The following is an 11,337-nucleotide window of genomic DNA, read 5'->3' as shown; positions in this document are numbered from 1 at the left end:
CCCACTTCTTTCTCACCTCTCTACCCCCACCCCTCATTTAACTTAGAACAACCAATTCATTAATGGTGTTTGCCTACATATTCTTTCTTATAGAATGAACTCCACATATGCTCTTACAATTCAGATGCAATGCACTCTCACTGTGTGTGCCCCTGTCATAGCCATTACTTATGCAGACACACTCAGTAAGTCTCCCTGGGCTAGCCTTTAGAAGCCTTTGCTGGTAGTGAGCATCCAATCAAGGGAAGTTCTGGTAGAACACAGGAAAGTTACTTTGGTAAAATGGAGGGGTGGGGGAGAGAAATACAGACATAGAATCGTAGTCTAAAATGTTATTCCTTGCCTTTTAAAAAATATGAAGCAAACTTATCTATTTTAATTAGAATTTTAAATATTTAGTGACTTTAGAAAAGCAATAGTGACAATACAATACTAAGAAAAGACAGCAAAATGTCATTTGGTCTGGATAGTCTGGGTTGATTGGCCATCAAACAATAGACTGGAGCATCTGCAGATGAAGGTAAGATGACTGATGAAGGTACTTACACACACACATACACACATGCACACATGCACACCCATACAAACACACACACTCACACATGTACACACACACACACACACCTTGAAAAGTTTAAGGCTGAAGAAAAGAGTAAAAGAAGATTTACCATGGACTCCTTGGGGGAGCACCATTGAAGCACAGCCCAGAGATACAGAAGCCATGGGAACAACTTAATTTACACACAAGTATTCAGCAGTTTTAAGTGGGTGGAAGTTGGGCAGTCTAATGAAGGTAGTGTTGATTGTGGCCAATAGCCATGCCATTCTTCTGAAAGAGAATTTTTTTCTTCTCACTTCACCTTTAAGATATCTGGAGCCAAAAAAAAAAAAAAAAAAAAAAAAAGAAAAGGAGAAAAGACAAGAAAAGAAAAGAAAGTAAAAAAAGTCAGAATGAGTAGTTCTGTGAGATAATGAGTCATTTTACATTGAGTAAAGGGTCCTTGCTCAAGAAGAAGTGATATTCTCCATCTATACACTAAATAAGAGAATCATAAGCAAATGTTGAGAGAATTAGAATAAGATAAATCTATTATTGGAGTAGTGAGGCCATTAACATTCCCTTCAAAGTAGCTAATAAGACACAGTAAGAACTGGCACTAGACAGAGCAAGCAATTAGACCAAACTGACACCTGTACTGACCATTCCACTTGTCAATACAGGGTACATTTACCAGTGTACAAACAATGTTCTCTTAGACAGACCCTACAGTCAGACAGTTCAAAATACACCAGTGAACCTTAAGGACTGAAGTTACATGACATGTGTTTACCGACCACAAAATTATGTAGAGTTCACTCACTCAACAAATGTCAAAATACCACCAAGTATTTGGAAATTAGATAACATATTTTTCGTAAGTAACACACAGATAAGGATAGAAGTGAAAGGGGGAGTTAGAAGCTATTTTGAACTAAGTAGAGGTAAAGCTCGGCCTGTGGAAATGCTTTAGATGTAGCTCACACATAGGGGGAGAAGTGTAAAGTCTCAGTAGAGAAGGAAAAGTTCAGACCATCAATGAGCATTTACCATGGGACTCATGCTGCATCATTCTTCCCCATTCTCCAATGTTTCCTCATTTTTAATTTGATATTTTATTTAATATCCATTCATTCATATCATGTGTTTGCATCCCACCTATTACCATCCCCTGTCATTCAATGCTTCACATACGTCTCAACTTCTCCCTTCCAACTGTGTGTGTGTGTGTGCGTGTTCACTGGCTTGCTTGTTTGCTTGTTTTAAATCAGTCCCGATTGAGTCCACCTAGTGAGGCCTGAATATGCATGGTGTGGAATCATCTGGTGGGTAACTTCTTAGAACCAACACCCATGAAGAAAAGGGATTCTCCCTTTATTCCCAATTATTGAATTAAATATGTGGAAGAAGTTACATGGAACAGAAAGTTGTCAGATATTAATTCAGGTTTATTATTTTTTTATGCTGGGTATCAGCATGGCATATAACTTTTTCCATACTTTCATTTTCATTTTTCAGTCTATTTTTATCAGTTAAAAAAAGATTTTTTGAAAAGAATGATGTGTACTGCATGGCAGAGCATGAGACTCACTTTGAGGTTCTTTTGATTGGAATGTTTTGCTGCTTATATTTAGTGTAACTGTTTCAGACTAACTTGAAGCCAAAGCAACCTTGATACTTGCTTTACCTTTGAGGGACTTTTTTGCTTTTTTCTTTTACTCTTTATCTCAATATTCCTTTATTTCTGAGTTTTTGGAATTGTGTGAGATTATAATTCAGACAATTTTAGTATCAACATTTTTTGTTGTCATATAAAAATCCTAATGCCATATATGATACACTTCTCTGTAAATTTCTGATCAAGATGACCCCACAGGCCCCTAAAAATTAAAATCCATCCCAATTCTATAATGTCAATCTCTACATCACACTGAATCACTAGCACTAAACCCTTGCAGAACTCCAATGAGAATGCATGTACAAAAAGTCGAGAATAACAATGCCTCATCTTGGGCACTCCACAAGAGCCACTTGACAAAGGGTTGGGAGACACATTTGAAATCGAAGTGAAGTTGATTCATAAAACAACGTTCATAATACTCCTCTGTGGTGGACTTCTCAATTAACATACCATATTTCATGGAGATCCATAGATATTTTGGCCTAACAATTCCTTACTTGGAGATCACTATATTGCAATGTTATAATATGACTTTGGGAGGTAGTGTAAATAGAGCAGAGAAAACTACTCTGTGGTTGTCCTTCAATGACAGATTTTCTCCATCAACACTCATTGCCACTCCTCATAATATTTCTACAGTGCAGCGAGGACACAGCAGGAGATGTGATTTCACGTAGCAGGAAGAAATGTCTTCCCACCTGCATAGCATCGCCAAGCTTGGTTTCCAAAGTAAAATGCTGACTCTTTAGCCCTGTGCATTTTACCCAAGTTCAAGCAGACCTGGGAGAGCAACAGATGAAAGAAAAGCCAGGCATCCTGAATCTATTGAGCACGATTGCTACAAGAGGAATTTTATCTCAGTTCAGTAATAGACAATCCTGTTGCATGAGGCTTTATCATACTTTAGCACATGAACACAGAAAAGGAGGCAGTAAAAACAGCACAGAGATTTCAGCTGGACACCAGATGGCAGTACTTCAGTGAAACACTACTGCCTCTCTCCACAGACAGCATGCTTCTCAATAAAGAAAAACAGATTTAAACATTTCAGAATGTGCCTACCCTGGTCTGAATACATACAGCATACATATTATAAATTTGACCAAACATCTGTGGCTAGGAGATGATAGACCCTACAGATAAGCCCACTATTTTACTAAATGAACACAGTAACAAATTGCATTTTTAACATGAATCTCACCAATAAGCAGGAAAATGGATGGACTTATAATGATTAATATTAAGAGATGTTTCACACTCTCAGAAGCTTTAAAAAAAAGTCTCCCTCATATAGGGAATCACAGCCTGGTATGTAGGTGTATTCATGTAAACAAATGTGCACACTTCACCAAAGAAGATTCTCTATGCAATGGAGGACCATTGATGAAGAAACCTCAAAATTGGACAAAATACAGAGAAAAAACTGTCTCCGGAATGCCCAGCCATAGGGCCCATATTGGAAGGAGGGGGTGAAAAGACTTCTGGGCTTGACAGAACTGATGCAACCATGAACTCACAGCAAATGTGCTTGCCCACACAAGGCCTACACAACATCAAGCCAGCATTCCACCATGGATGGGAGAGACACAGGACTCCCACCACTAACTAAGGAACTATTGACGGTTGATAGCTATTAAAGAAAGGAGAAAGAATGAGTTTTCTTTATGGGGTAGCACCTGATAGGTTTCTCCTGCTCCAGTGATGATCCCATATCCATCCATAAACGGGCAGCAGTAATTGAACTTAGCAGGCTTCTTAAAAAGAGAGAAAGAGCTTCAAGGCTTCACCTCCACCCAGGGCAGGTCAGCATGTCTAAATCTCCCATACCCTACAGCTTGCCTGTGCTCCAGGAGGTCTGCCATAGCCAGGGACACAGGTGATAACCCTGCCCCAGAACCCACACAAGCTGGGACACCCTACACACACACAGAGCCCAGCAGACATAGGATCCATCCCCTCACCCCAAGCCACATCATTCATCCAGTCTGCACCTCTACCCAGGGCAAATCAGTGTGATTATCCCTCTCCCACACCCCACAGCCTGCCTATCTCCCAAGAAGTTTGCTGTGACCAGGGGCACAGCCTGCCTGTCTCTCTGGAGGTTTACCATAACAAGGAACAAAAGTAAGACCCCAACTGTAATACCAGCATCAGCTGGGACACCCACACACATAGAACCCACTAAACATAAGTTCTATCCAACTTTGCCTGAGGCCCATAAACCTTCCTGTCTGTACCTCCATCCGCAACTGTAGCAGATCCTGCCCCTGGACCCCAAAGCCTGCCTGTCTCTGAGGAGGTCCACCCTAACCAGGGACACAGGAAGTCTGCCCTCACCAGGGACAGATGAGAACTGCTCTAACCAGGGAAACAGGAGACCTGCTCCAACCAGGAACATAGGAGCACCCCCCTAACAAGAGACTGCATTGTCTGCCTCCCAGGAGGCGTGTGCTAACCAAAGTCACAGAGCTCTACCTGCCTCCAAGGAGGCTGGATCCAGTTAACATTAGAAATAACCGGATGGTGAAAGGCAAGCACAAAAACAAGGAACCGATGCCAATGTAATTTGGCACCACCAGAACCTAGTTCTGCTACCACAGCAAGCCCTGGATAGTCTAACACACCTGAAAGACAAGATGATTCTGATCTAAAAATCCCATCTCATGAAGATGATAGAGGCCTTTAAGGAGGATATAAATAACTCCCTTAAAGAAATACAGGAAAATACAATCAGGCAGGTGAAGAAATTGAACAAAATTGTCCAAGACCTAAAAATGGAAATAGAAACAAAAAGAAATCACAAATGGAGGCAACCCTAGAAATGGACATCTCAGGAAAGAGATAAAATTTAAGCATCATCTTTCTACTAATCCAGCCCTACAGAGGATTGTAGAAGGAAAAGACTGACACGAGGAGGGTAACTACACTCAAGAAAACACAAAAAATTAATAATCTCACAACAAATCTAAAAGAAAAGTATCACACACACACAATACAACCTCCAACAATAAAAATAACAGAAACTAACAATCATTGGTCTTTAATATCTCTCAATATCAATAGAAACAATTTCCCAATAAAAAAGACATAGACTAACAGACTGGATACATAAACAGGATCAAGCATTTTGCTGCAAACAAGAAACACACGTTAGTGCAAGGACAGATACTACCTCAGAATAAAAGGCTGAAAAAAAGTTTTCCAAACAAATATTCCCAAGAAACAAGTGATAGTAGCCATTCTAATATCCAATAAAATAGACTTCCAACCAAAAGTTATCAAAAGAGATGAGTAAGGATACTTCATTTTTAAAAAAAAAAAAAAAGGATACTTAATACTTATCAAAGGAAAATTCACCAAGATGAAGTTTCAATTCTGAAAATCTATGCCCCAAATGCTAGGGCACCCACATTCATAAAGCAAACATTACTAAAGCTCAAAACACACATTGAACATTACACAATAGTACTGGGAGACTTCAACACCCCACTTCACCAATGGCCAAGTCATGGAAACAGAAATTAAATGGAGACACGGTGAAAGAAACAGAAATCATGAACCAAATGGATTTAACAGATATCTATAGAACATTTCATCCTAAAGCGAAAGAATATACCTTCTTCTCAGCATGTCATAGAACCTTCCCGAAACTGACCATTTAATAGGACACAAAACAAGCCTCAACAGAAACAAGAAGATTGAAGTAATCCCATGCATTCTCTCAGATAAGCGCAGACTAAGGCTGGTATTCAATAACAACAAAACAACAGAAAGCCCACATACTCATGGAAACTGAATGACTCTCTACTCGATAATAACTTGGTCAGAAAAGAAATAAAGAAACTAAAGATTTTCTAGAATTCAGTGAAAATGAAAGCACAGCATACCCAGACGTATGGGACACAATGAAAGCAGTGCTAAGAGAAATAGTCACAGCACTAAGTGCCTTCATAAAGAAATTGGGAAGATCCAACACTAGCAACTTAACACACCTGAAAGCTCTAGAACAAAAAGAAGCAAACACACCCAAGAGGAGTAGACAGCAGGAAATCATCAACCTCAAAGCTGAAACCAATCAATTGGAAACAAAGACCAATACAAAGAATCAAAAAACAAACAAAAAAAAAAAAAACCAAAAAAAAACCAAGAACTGGTTCTTTGAGAAAATCAACTAGATATATAAACCCTTAGCCAAACTAGATAAAGGCCACAGAGACCAAATTAACAAAATCAGTAGTGAAATTGGTATGAAGTTTTCTTTCTATGTTGGATCTTTGTGTGGTTTACGTATCAGTGTAACTGTGAATGAATTAGGCAGTGTTCCCCCTGTTTCTATTTTGTGGATAGGTTGAGGAGTATTGGTATTAATTCTTCTTTGAAGGTCTGCTAGAATTCTGCACTAAAACCAATCATCTGGCCCTGAGCTTTTTTTGGTTGGGAGGTTTTTAATGATTGCTTCAATTTCCTTACAGATTACGAAACTATTTTGATAGTTTACCTGATCTTGATTTAACTTTGTCTTGATTTAACTTCTGTCTAGAAAATCATCCATTTCATCAAGATTTTCCAGTTTTGTAGTATGCTTTTGCAGGCGTTTGTAGCTAAGTGCTTATGAATACCGATGCAAAACTAATAAAACTCTTGCAAACCAAATCCAAGAACACCTCAAAACCATCATTCACCATGATCATGTAGGTTTCATCCCAGGGATGCAGGGATGGTTCAATGTATGAAAATCTATCATTGTAATCCACTATATGAACAAACTCAAAGAAAAAAAATCACATGATCATCTTACTAAATGCTGAAAAGGCCTCTGACAAAATACAACACCCCTTCACGTAGTACACCAGACAGGGTGTATTATCCTTTGGGCATATATCCAAAAGATGCTACACTATATCACAAGGACATGTGCTCCACTCTGTTCATAGAGCATTATTTGTAATAACTAGAAGCTGGAAACAAATATATGTCCCTCAACTAAAGAATGGATACAGAAAATGTGGTTCATTTACACAAAGGAATACTACTCAGCTATTAAAAATGAGGACATATCAGTATTTAGTACATAATAAAGCTTGCTTTAAATTTGGCCCAAAATTGTGGGATTGATTTTTCTCCAGAGAACCTCAATATTAACACCTTTCTTCATTCTAAACCCTTCCATATACCCCTCTTTACTTGCAAAATCATGGCCTCTCAACTTATTAATTGCAATATGCTTATATGTATATGTACATATTTATATGTGTTTATATGTACAGGGATATACATATATATTCCTAAGTGTAATGTGCTAAGTCTGTATAATATTATTTGTGTGTATGTTTTCAGGGCTGACATTTTAGTATTTTTTAGGTCTGAAAGAAACCCCAAGAACCCCAAAATGACAGTCCCACTAAGTACAAACTGAGCCCCTGGCCTCGGCTCAGAAGGACTGCTGGCAGATACTTTCCTCACTCCTTGGGATGAGAAGGGTTTCTGTCTGCCAGAAAGAGCTGACTCCCTGTTGACATTTACCTATGGCCCGTGCCAAGCCAGTGCTACTCTCCAGGCTCCTCTCTACGCTCTGGTCCAAGTCCACTCTCGCCTCCTGACTTCCTCATCTCCCCTATACCCTAAACTTCCAGGCTGCTCTAGTTCATAATATTCCCTCCACCCACCCTGCAGGTTTTTCTCTATAACCCAGGATGTTTTCCCATCTCTCACTCTTCCCCCTGATTCTCTCTCTCTCTCTCTCTCTCTCTCTCTCTCTCTCTCTCTCTCTCTCTCTCTCTCTCTCTCTCACACACACACACACACACACAGAGAGAGAGACAAATATGTAATGAAAACCTTTTCTCCAAACCCGTTGATCTGTTGATTCAGTAACTTCTCTGCCCTTGCTTAGAGTATTGGATAACCAACTGGTGTGTTCTTCCCTGAGGGAGACTGGTTTGGGTCCTTGTCTTTTGTCACCATGCAATCAGAAACTATAGTTTCTTGAGTTCCTAGACCACAAGGTCTGTGCAGGCTAGGGAAGTGTGGCTAACCACACACTGCTGTTCCACCTCCTCCTCTTGCCTTGGCTTAGGTAGCATCTAAGCATGAGCTTAAGAAAAACAACGAGTGCTGAGGCTGGAAGCACAGGTGCCACAGACTGAATCATGTGGCACACTCTGCTGGTATTCACTGGAATAACCCGAGGACCCACTTACAATAAAATTTATTGCATGATGCAGTATCTTTATAAAATTAAGATCTATAAAATCTATTTGCTGATAATTTTATGCTTTACTGCATAGGATACATAAAGTTCAATATTTTTTAAATTTTTTTATGATTCGTTATGTTCTACTTCACTTCCCAGGGAGATCCATACATCCATCCACCTTAGAGCCCTCCTTGTTATTTAGCCTCTCTGGGTTTGTGGATTGTAGCACGATTATTCTTTACTTTACAGATAAGATTCACTTATAAGTGATTACATACCATGCTTGTCTTTCTGTGTCTGTGTTCTGTCACCAAGGATGGTTTTGTTTTTCTAGTTCCATCCACTTGCCAGCAGATTTCATGATGTTATTTTTTTTAACATCTGTGTAATACTCCATTATATAAATGTATTACTCTTTTAACCCTTTCTTTGTTTGGGAAGCATCTAGGTTATTTCTAGCTGTTATGAGTAATGGCACTATGATTGGAGGAGTGTGGCGATGGGAACAGGAGGAATCTGGTGTGGTGGTGGATGGCAAGAGAGAGACAACTGGAACTAGAGGTGGGCACTTGAGAAGCTGTGGGAAAACCCAGTGCTGTAAAACATCCAGGATTCTTCTACAAGGGTGACACTAGTTGAGACTGCCATTAATGAAGGTTACAGAGCCTGAACTTCTGTAAGCAAGCAACTTTCAGAGGTAAGACTGGGTCACCAACCCAAACACAAAATCTTCACCTACTACACTGCCTAAAAGATATGCTGGAGCAATGGAAGTTCAGAACTTGTGGGAGTAGCTAATCAATGACTGGTCTAATTTGAAGTCCACATCATGGAAAAGGAGCTGAGAACGGCCCACTAAGAGGACTGTGGCAACTGGTCATATAACATAGAGCCTAGAGTTCTCAAGACTAATAAGGTATCTAGATAGGCCCCTAATATCTAGCCAATAAGCTTCCCTTCCCAGGTATCCCCTTCTGGGAAAGATATTTAATTTCTGGTCCACCCTGAGTAAGCTGTATGCATCCTTTTCCACCATGAATAAGCAGTTTGGACTGTTTCCTTCTTCAAAACCCTGTAGGGAGAAGTCTTCATCATACAGAGCAGTGCCTAAGTATCCCACAGAAGTCTTCCTCTGCACTCCTGGCACTCACCCTGAGCTAAGCCAGATTCCCCACACCCACCCACGGGACACCCAGGGCTCATCTCATGCCTGTGAGTCCTTCCCCCCACTCTCAATTCCATAAGGTTCCTGGGGGTGTCTGGGTGTCCAGGAGCTTGAGAACTCTGCGCCAGTCTGCACCATTTATCACCCAGAGAAACATGGGCTGGGTTTCCTATTTTAGGCTGCATTCTGCCTCCCCTGACCGGGTGTTGGGCATCAGTGAACTTGACACCCAAAACAGGGAGAAAGTAAATACCCAAGTGCCTGTGTTTCATCTCCCTGAGCAGCATCCTGTCACTCCAGCAGCAAGGGGAAACACAGAACCACAAGTAATTATGGCTCTGTACTTCTTCCCACTCTCTCTTCATCCTAGAATACTGCTTCCTATGTTTTCCTTAGGTTTGCTTTGTTGTATATAAATTCTAGAAGGCTTTTTATCATAGAAAGTTTTACTTTCTCCTTAACTATGGTGGATAGTGTTATTGATTATATTAGTCTAGGTTGCCTGTCATGCATGGTCTTTTAGGACTTAGAATGCATTGTCAGAGGCTCTCCTTGCTTTCAAAGTTTACATTGAGAAGTTATCTGTTATTCTGATGGGTTTTCCTGAATTTGTGACTTGTGGTTTTTGTTTGTTTGTTTCTATTTTAACTTTCAATACACTTTTTGTTCCATATATTTAATGTTTTAACTATGATATGCCATGGGGATATTCTTGTCTTGTCTGTATGTTCTATGTGCTTCTTGCATGTGTATGAGTATGTCTTTCCTTAGTCTGGGGAAGTTTTCTTTTATGATCTTATTGAAGACTTGATCTATGGCACTGATTTGGGATTCTTCTCCCTCATTTTTGCCTGTCATTCTGAGGTTTGATCTTTTCATGGTGTCCCACAGTTCCTGCATGTTCCTTTCCTGTGTGTTTTTAAATCTTTACTATTCCTTCTTTGTGTGGTCTAGACTTTATGCAAAAAATGTTTAGCCCTGGTAGTTGGTCTTGGGCTAGACTCAGTCTACTTGCAAGGCTTTCCTTTGAGTTTTCTAGTTGGGCTATTGGATTTTTCAACTCCAAATTCATTTCAGCCTGAGTTCACCTCAACCTTTCTTTCTCTTCATTAGTTCCATTTTTGACTCCTGGGCTGTCTTCTTCATTTCCACCATCCTCATGTTTATATTTTCTTGGGCATCACTCAGGCATTTATTCTCTGAAGTTACTTTTCCTGAATTTAATTGATCTGGGATTGTTTTGTGCAAGTGTCTTTTTTTAAATGCCTGGGATTCTTTGATGAAGTTTATAATTGTTCTTTTAAATTCTTTGTCCTGGATTTATTGAAGTAATTCTCATTAGCTAATGTTTCTGTAGGATTGGTAGATCTTTTTAGTGGAGATGATGGCTTGATCTTTTATAATGTTGGTAGTTTTGCAATTATAACTGAACATGTGGTCTTTTGCTAGTTTTGTCTCTAATATGGACACAGCAGGTTGTAACAGAAGAGAGGATATATGAGCAAGTTGGTCCTAGAAGTTAAAAATGTCTTATGTGGAATGAAGTCAAGTAGACAGAAGAGACTGGTCTGTGTACAGGATGTGCATCATGTTTTGAAATATGAAGAAAAGGTGTGCTCTGAAAATCACCCTCTAGCATTACCAAACTGAAGGACATGTCTTACCATGGCCATTTTTTGAGTTGGTGTTAATGAAGGCAGGATTGAATTGAGGAAATAAAGGTACTAACAGTACAGAATTCTTTCCAATAATTTGAA

This window comes from Mus caroli, unplaced genomic scaffold (genome assembly GCF_978045245.1).
Source record: "Mus caroli unplaced genomic scaffold, Mus_caroli_1 scaffold_12, whole genome shotgun sequence".
NCBI lineage: Eukaryota > Metazoa > Chordata > Mammalia > Rodentia > Muridae > Mus > Mus caroli.
Note: the sequence above shows the minus strand (reverse complement) of the source record.